Below are 7,327 nucleotides of genomic sequence, written 5' to 3' on the forward strand. Positions count from 1 at the left end.
CACCCTCTAAAGTGTCCAATAAGCTTAACATGAACTCTTTTGTTGAATAAATATCACGTAATATAATAGGAAACTGTTCTTTAAAATGATAGCTTTTTATTTCAAGTTTATTGAAGATAAACAATATTTATCTGCTGGTAATATAGCTGGACCCAGATTGTAAAAGCAATAAATGTTTCAATTTATTGCAGTTTGGGGCAAGGCAAATTCATATTGTGATAACTTATTTTAAAACATGATCAGCAATAATATTATCTAGGATAATATTGGGTAATCTGTATCAATACCTTTGCTTGATGATGACTTTAAGAAAATGAGATTTATTTGCAATTTTCAAATTAGGATTATTACAGAATATAAATTCTGTAACATAGTCATCTGAATATAGATTAAAATGATATTTCATCATAGCATCTCCTATATTAAATTAGATGGGTTGAATTTCATAATTAGCATGGCAAAAAGCTAGCTGAGAAAGAGGAGAGCTACAATTTTAACATGTCTGGGACATCACATTCAGAAAGTTTGCATTACTACACTTCATCTGCTAATTTGTTGCCCATAGAATAAATTTGTTAGAAACAATAAAAAAAAAAAAACCCATTCTGTACTTAAAGATGTTTCACATCTGATGTGGAGGTGATAGTCGAGGGTGGATGACTAAAGTGTCTTCTCTTTGCAATTATCATAAGGAGGAGGAGAAGGAGGAGGCATGAAGGAGGAGGCATGAAGTCCAAGAATAAATACATATTTCAAACACACAGATGTATAAGTGTTGTTCTTCTATGACTTGGAGCTATAAATAGATCCATCAGTCACTCTTTCTTGTTTTAGGGAACTTCATAAGACATATCATATTCAAAATTATGTTGGGTGATAAGAGATACCCCGATTGGACTCAGAAGTACAGTCAAGGGAGAGATTTTGGAGATGAGAAAAGGCATACTGTGAAATTTTTGAATTGCTATACAGGTATGCCTGTTCAAGAATGTGGTTAAAGAGGAATAGTAGCTGAAGCAAAAGCCATTTATTATGAAGAAATAACAGAACAAAAAAACAGATTTGGAAGGGACCTCGGAGGTCTTCTAGTCCAACCCCCTGCTCAGGCAGAAATCCCAATTTCAGTCAAATGGTTGTCCAATCTTCTCTGCACTCTGCAGATAGTTTAGAGCAAAAGCATTGGATAGATTGTTAAAAACAATCTGAAAAGTCTTTTTGAAAAAAAAAAAAACTGAGAGTGAAAACATACACGTCCAAGGCTGGAAATGAACAGCTAGAAAGACATATAAGATATAGCCATGCCATTGATTTTTTTAAAGCTGGATACAATAAACACATTTTTTTCCCTCATGGCTAAATTAAATGTTGCCTTCTGTCCCTTGAACCAACAGAAAAGTATGGCAGAATAAATGATTGGTAATGAGGCTGTCAGTAGGCACTGTTATATTCCTATTGAAAGCCAAATTAAAACAAACGTATAGGTGGATCCACCAACATTCACCAATCTCCCTAATATAGGCAAAGGCAGAGTTGGGTAAGTATAATTAGGTACTTGGTATTGATGGATTCAGGATTTAGCCACTTGTCAGTTGGTTTGACTAACAAGTTCCTGGACTGGATTGGTGCATTGGGGGAAATGGAAGAAAATGCTCCTGATACTTCAGCTAAGTGCAAATTCTCCTCTATACTCAGCAGTCAAATCATTTCTGAACTTGGTTTACTACTCTTCTAAAAAAAAAAAGAATTAAAATTAATTTCAAGGAATAGTCTGGCTGACAGGTATGCGAAAGGTTTTGGGATAAAGTGGAAGATAATTATAACAAGCAAAATCTGATCTTGATTAGTGCTGCAAGAGAATGTAAACAGTGAAGAAGTTAATTCTGAAGTTATTATAGACAGCAACCAGAAACGGCCATGGACTATCCCAAATAGTATAGGAAGTGAATAAATGCCCCTTCCCCAACAAATAAAGATAATATAAAGTTCAGCCATGGAAAATCCCTTGTAGCAGAAGCAGCAGAAAAAAAAGTATTTGTCTGGTGGTGACAGAACTTTCAACACACACAGTAGTGGGATTCAAATTTTTTTACTACCCATTCTGTGGGCATGGTTTGGTGGGCATGGCTTGGTAGGCGTAGCAGGGGAAGGATATTGTAAAATCTCCATTCCCTCCCCACTCCAGGGGAAGGTTACTGCAAAATCCTCATTTCCTCCCAATCAGCTGGTACTCGGGAAGCAGAGACTAGATGGGGCGGGGCCAGTCAGAACTGGTATTTACTGGTTCTCCAAACTACTCAAAATTTCTGCTACTGGTTCTCCAGAACTGGTCAGAACCTGCTGAATACCATCCCTGAACACACATCTACAGAACAGTAACAGTAACTAGGTCTGTTGGGCCTTTGCTCAGCTCCATCTTGTGCATTAATTCTACATGACCCTGGGCTACAAAGTCTTGCTTACAGTCTTTCTTGCTTTGATTACAGGTAGTCCTTGACTTACAACCACAATTGAGCCCAAATTTCTGTTACTTTGTGAGACAGTTGTTAAGTGAATTTTGCCCCATTTTATGACCTTTCTTGACATGGTTATTAAATGAATCACTGCAGTTGTTAAGTTAATCACATGTTTTTTTTTTTTTTTAATTTGATTTATATGCCGCCCTTCTCCGGAGACTCAGGGCGGCTTACAGTGCGCTAAGCAATAGCCTTCATTCTTTTGTATATTTTATACAAAGTCAGCTTATTGCCCCCACAAACTGGGTCCTCATTTCACCTACCTTAGAAAGGATGGAAGGCTGAGTCAACCTTGAGCCTTGGAGAGATTCGAACCAGCAGAAATTGCAGGCAGCTGTGTTAATGACAGGGTGCACTAAACCCCTGTACTATCAAGGCAAGGTTGTTAAGTGAATCTGGCTTCCCCTTGATTTTGCTTGTCAGAAAGTCACAAAAGATAATGACATGACCCCAGGACATTGGGACACTGCAACCATCATACATATGAGTCAGTTGCCAAGCATCTGAATTTTGATCACATGACCATGGAGATGCTGAAATGGTCATAAATGTGGAAAATGATCATAAGTCACTTTTTTCAGTGCCGTTGTAACTTCATAGTCAGTAAATGAGCTGTTGAAATTAAGGATTACGTGTATTTCCCATTTGGGGTATTGCAATGTGCTCTATGTAGGTCTACTCCTGAAGACTGCTTGAAAGTTTCAGCCAATACAGAATGCAATAGAATTCAGTGTGGCTTGGTTTAGCTACATAATGTTTCTCTGTAAACTATATTGACCCAGAAGTTTCAATGATCATCTGGATGCAGTTCTAGGTGTCATTGCCTGTAATGCCCTTATGGCATAAGATTGGGTTATTGGAGAACTACTTGTCTCCAATTACTTCTGTTTATTCAGGAGTGGAGAGCAAAGCCATCTATTTGGACCTGGAAGTGTGACTTCTATGTCATGGCCCCTGGGCTTCGTATGCTACTGAAGCCTTTGCTAGCCTTTCATAAGCTACTAAAGATTCTGGTTCTTTCCACAAGTATTAGCCTGGGTACTGGGTGACCTTATTTTGATAAGGTAGCTGTTTGCACTATGTGCAAAATGTTGTTTTGTTTATGATGCATATTTTATTGATTGTAATCAACCTGAGTCATGCCTAGATTGGGTGTCCATATATGTCTGTTTAATAAATAAATAAACAATTACACAAGGCTGATGCAGTTACTCTTATAGCTGAAAATGCAAATGTTTTGCAATCTGCAGTATTGAAATTTAAGGAGCACAGTGAAAAAAAGCGGACTATGATTAAATATAAAGACCAAAGTAATTACAACAGATATAGCAACCAACCTTAGAACTGACAATGAAGAGTGGGATAGCTTTGCCTTTTAGAATCAAGGATCAACCATAAAAGCCAACAGTCAGGAAATATGCCATAGATGAGGGAATAGATGGGGAACTTATCAAATTTGAAGACACCACCAAGTTTGCAGTGACAGCCAACATTCCAGAAGATAGGCTTAAGATACAGAAGGATCTTGACAGACTTGAACATTGGGTGATAACTAACAAAATGAAATTCAATGATGAAAAAAAGTAAGGTTCTGCACTTAGGCAAAAAAACCCAAATGCACAGATATAGTATAGGTGGTACCTGGCTCTATAGTAGTATTGTGAGAGGGATTGTGGAGTCCTAGTGGATCATCACTTAAATCTGAGCCAGCAGTATGTTGCAATGCCAAAAAAGCCAATACAGTTCTAGGCTCCATTAACAGAGGGCTAGAATCAAGAGCACGTGAAGTGTTAATATCACACTATAATGCCTTGGTAAGAACATACTTGCAATACTGCATCCAATTTTGGTCACCACTGTGCAGGGGTGGGTTCTTCTTACCTTTACTACTGGTTCGCAGCAGGGCCGTGCACATGTTTGCTTTGCTTGCATGTGCACTCTTCTGCACAAGTGCAGAAGCGTCTGCACATGCGCAGAAGCATTTTGGTGGGTGGAGCCTCCTGCCAGTTTTACTACCGGTTCTACTACCAGCAACCCACCACTGCCACTGTGTAAAAAAAGATATTGAAACTCTAGAAAGAGTAAAGAGCAACAGGCCTGGAGGCCAAAACATAAGAACGGTGCTGGAATTGGGTATGCCTAGTTTAATGAAAAGAAAGACTAGGAGTGACATGATAGCAGTGATATTTCAGGGGCTGCCACAAAGAAGAGGGAGTCAACCTGTTCTCCAAAGCACCGGAGGACAAGACAAGAAGCAATGGATGGAAATTAATTAAGGAGAGAAGCAACCTAGAACTAAGGAGAAATTTTCTGACAATTAGAATAATTAACCAGTGGAATGACTTGCCTCCAGAAGTTGTGGAGGCTCCAATACTGGAAGTTTTCAAGAAGAGATCAACCAGAATAGAGCTGAGCAGGGGGTTGGACTAGAAGATCTCCAAGGTCCCTTCCAATTCTGTTATTCTGCCACAAACTATCACTGTGGTGGATATCAACGAAAGCCTTGAAAAAATTATTCAGATGTCACAATGTGATTATGTCAACAAAAATTAGAATTGTACAAACACTGGTTTTCCCTGTGACACTTTATGGATGTAAAAGTTGAACTTCAAAGAAGGCGAGTACTGTTGTTTGAAATCTGGTATTGGCGAACACTCCTAAGATGTCCATAGCCAGGAAAACAAATTGATCAATTATAGAACAAATCAATCCGGTGATCTTGCTTGAGGAACAAATGGCCATCTTGAGGCTACTATATTATGGGCACATTATTTAAAAAGTAATCATTGAGATATCCATGATACTGAAAAAATAGAAAGAAATACAAGAAGAGGACAACCAGTAGCAAGGTGGATAGACTTGATTGCAAAAGCAACTATCCATCATTAAGAGAGGTAAAAGGTCAGGTTGAGGACAGATATCTTGGAGAAAAACTGCCTGTACGGTTGCTAAACTGAATTAATGGCATGTATTAATTCACACAGGCATAACGTTCCTTGTACTTGCAGCTCAGCACAAGGCATATATGATCAATTTCTTCTTTCTTTTTTTACAAATAAAAGAAAATACTGCTCAATATGAAAAATACTTCCTCACTTCTTTCCACTCCAGTTTACATGCAGCGTAAGCATGCAGAGAGTCAAGCTTAGTGAGGCTACAGTTTTGCAAACAGTGTGTGAAAGATGATAATTTATGTGTGGGGAAATTGTGTGTATATGTAAATGGTAGATCAATTAATTTTACAAACTGGCTGCCTTGTTTTACAGACGATTAATTTCAATTAGTAGTCATTAATTTGGTTAGTATTAAGGGTTGTTGTTGTGCCCTAGCCCTTCTATAATTTGGAGTGCAAACACATAAAAATGCATCGCACGCAGATATATATCAGGGAAAATATATTCTGGATTAGTTTCAGAAGGAATTAGCAAAGCAAGAAAATTGGAAAGTGTACATGTTTTTGTCTATTTATAATCTTTTTTCATCCTGTTTAATCTTCCTTTTAAGGAGGTTATCTTTTTAAATTCAGGGTTATCTTCCTTTGGAGTAAATATATTTCTCAGGCTTTTAGTTCTGGTCTGTCTAGTTGACTTTATAGCTCAAAGTAAAGTTTTTTTGCTGTGTAATTTCAAGAACTTTGGTGCAAATCTTTGTAGTTAAGAACACAGTTGTTGACAAAGTTGACAAATCTATGCTATCTTCTGAATATTATCTTTTGTTGAATAAAGTGATACAATATCTAAGGGTTTTTTTGAGGGTTAAAATGCCTATGATAAAATATTTTTATATCTTTGTATATGTGTATCTAATTAATTTTTGTCTTAAATTAGCATTTAAAACCAATTCAGATTTCATGTTTGAATGAGTTGGTAATATTAATTTTAAAAATTGGCAATATACATCAGATTTAATGGGATACGTTTTAATATATTGCTTTTGCTTTTTATATATACCACTAGATACAGTGTTTGGGTTTTTTCATTTAATCCCCCCCCCAGATCCGGGGGGATTTGGACTCTGACTGGGTAGATCAGGGCAGGGTGACGAGGAATAGTCTTGAGAATGTTATCTGGGAGGAGTTTGATGCTGTGACTCCTGATGATGTGGACAGGATTTTGGGGAGACTTAGTGCGGCCACATGTTTACTGGACCCGTGTCCCTCCTGGTTGGTACTGGCTTCCCGGGAGGTTACACGAGGCTGGCTCCAGGGTGTTATCAACGCTTCGTTGAGTGAGGGTTACTTCCCCACCGCCTTGAAAGAGGCGGTGGTGAGGCCTCTCCTCAAGAAGCCGTCCCTGGATCCGGCAATATTGGCCAAATATCGTCCTGTCTCCAACCTTCGCTTTATGGCGAAGGTTGTTGAGAGTGTGGTCGCACGACAGTTTCCGCAATTCCTGGAGGAAACATCTTATCTAGATCCGTTCCAGTCGGGTTTCAGGTCTGGGCACAGCACAGAAACGGCATTGGTCGCGTTGGTTGATGATCTCTGGAGGGCTCGGGACAGGGGTTGTTCCTCTGTTCTGGTCCTGTTAGACCTCTCAGCGGCTTTTGATACCATCGACCATGGTATCATGCTGCACCGGCTGGAAGAGTTGGGGGTGGGAGGCACCGTGTTGCGGTGGTTCTCCTCCTTTCTCTCCGACCGGTCGCAGTTTGTGTTGGCAGGGGGGCAGAGGTCGACCTCGAGGCCTCTCATTTGTGGAGTGCCGCAGGGATCGGTCCTCTCGCCCCTTCTGTTCAACATTTATGTGAAGCCGCTGGGTGAGATCATCCGTGGCTTTGGGGTGAGATACCACCAGTACGCTGATGACACCCAG

Source organism: Pantherophis guttatus, chromosome 6 (assembly GCF_059756535.1).
Source record: "Pantherophis guttatus breed Tessera chromosome 6, ASM5975653v1, whole genome shotgun sequence".
NCBI classification, from domain to species: domain Eukaryota; kingdom Metazoa; phylum Chordata; class Lepidosauria; order Squamata; family Colubridae; genus Pantherophis; species Pantherophis guttatus.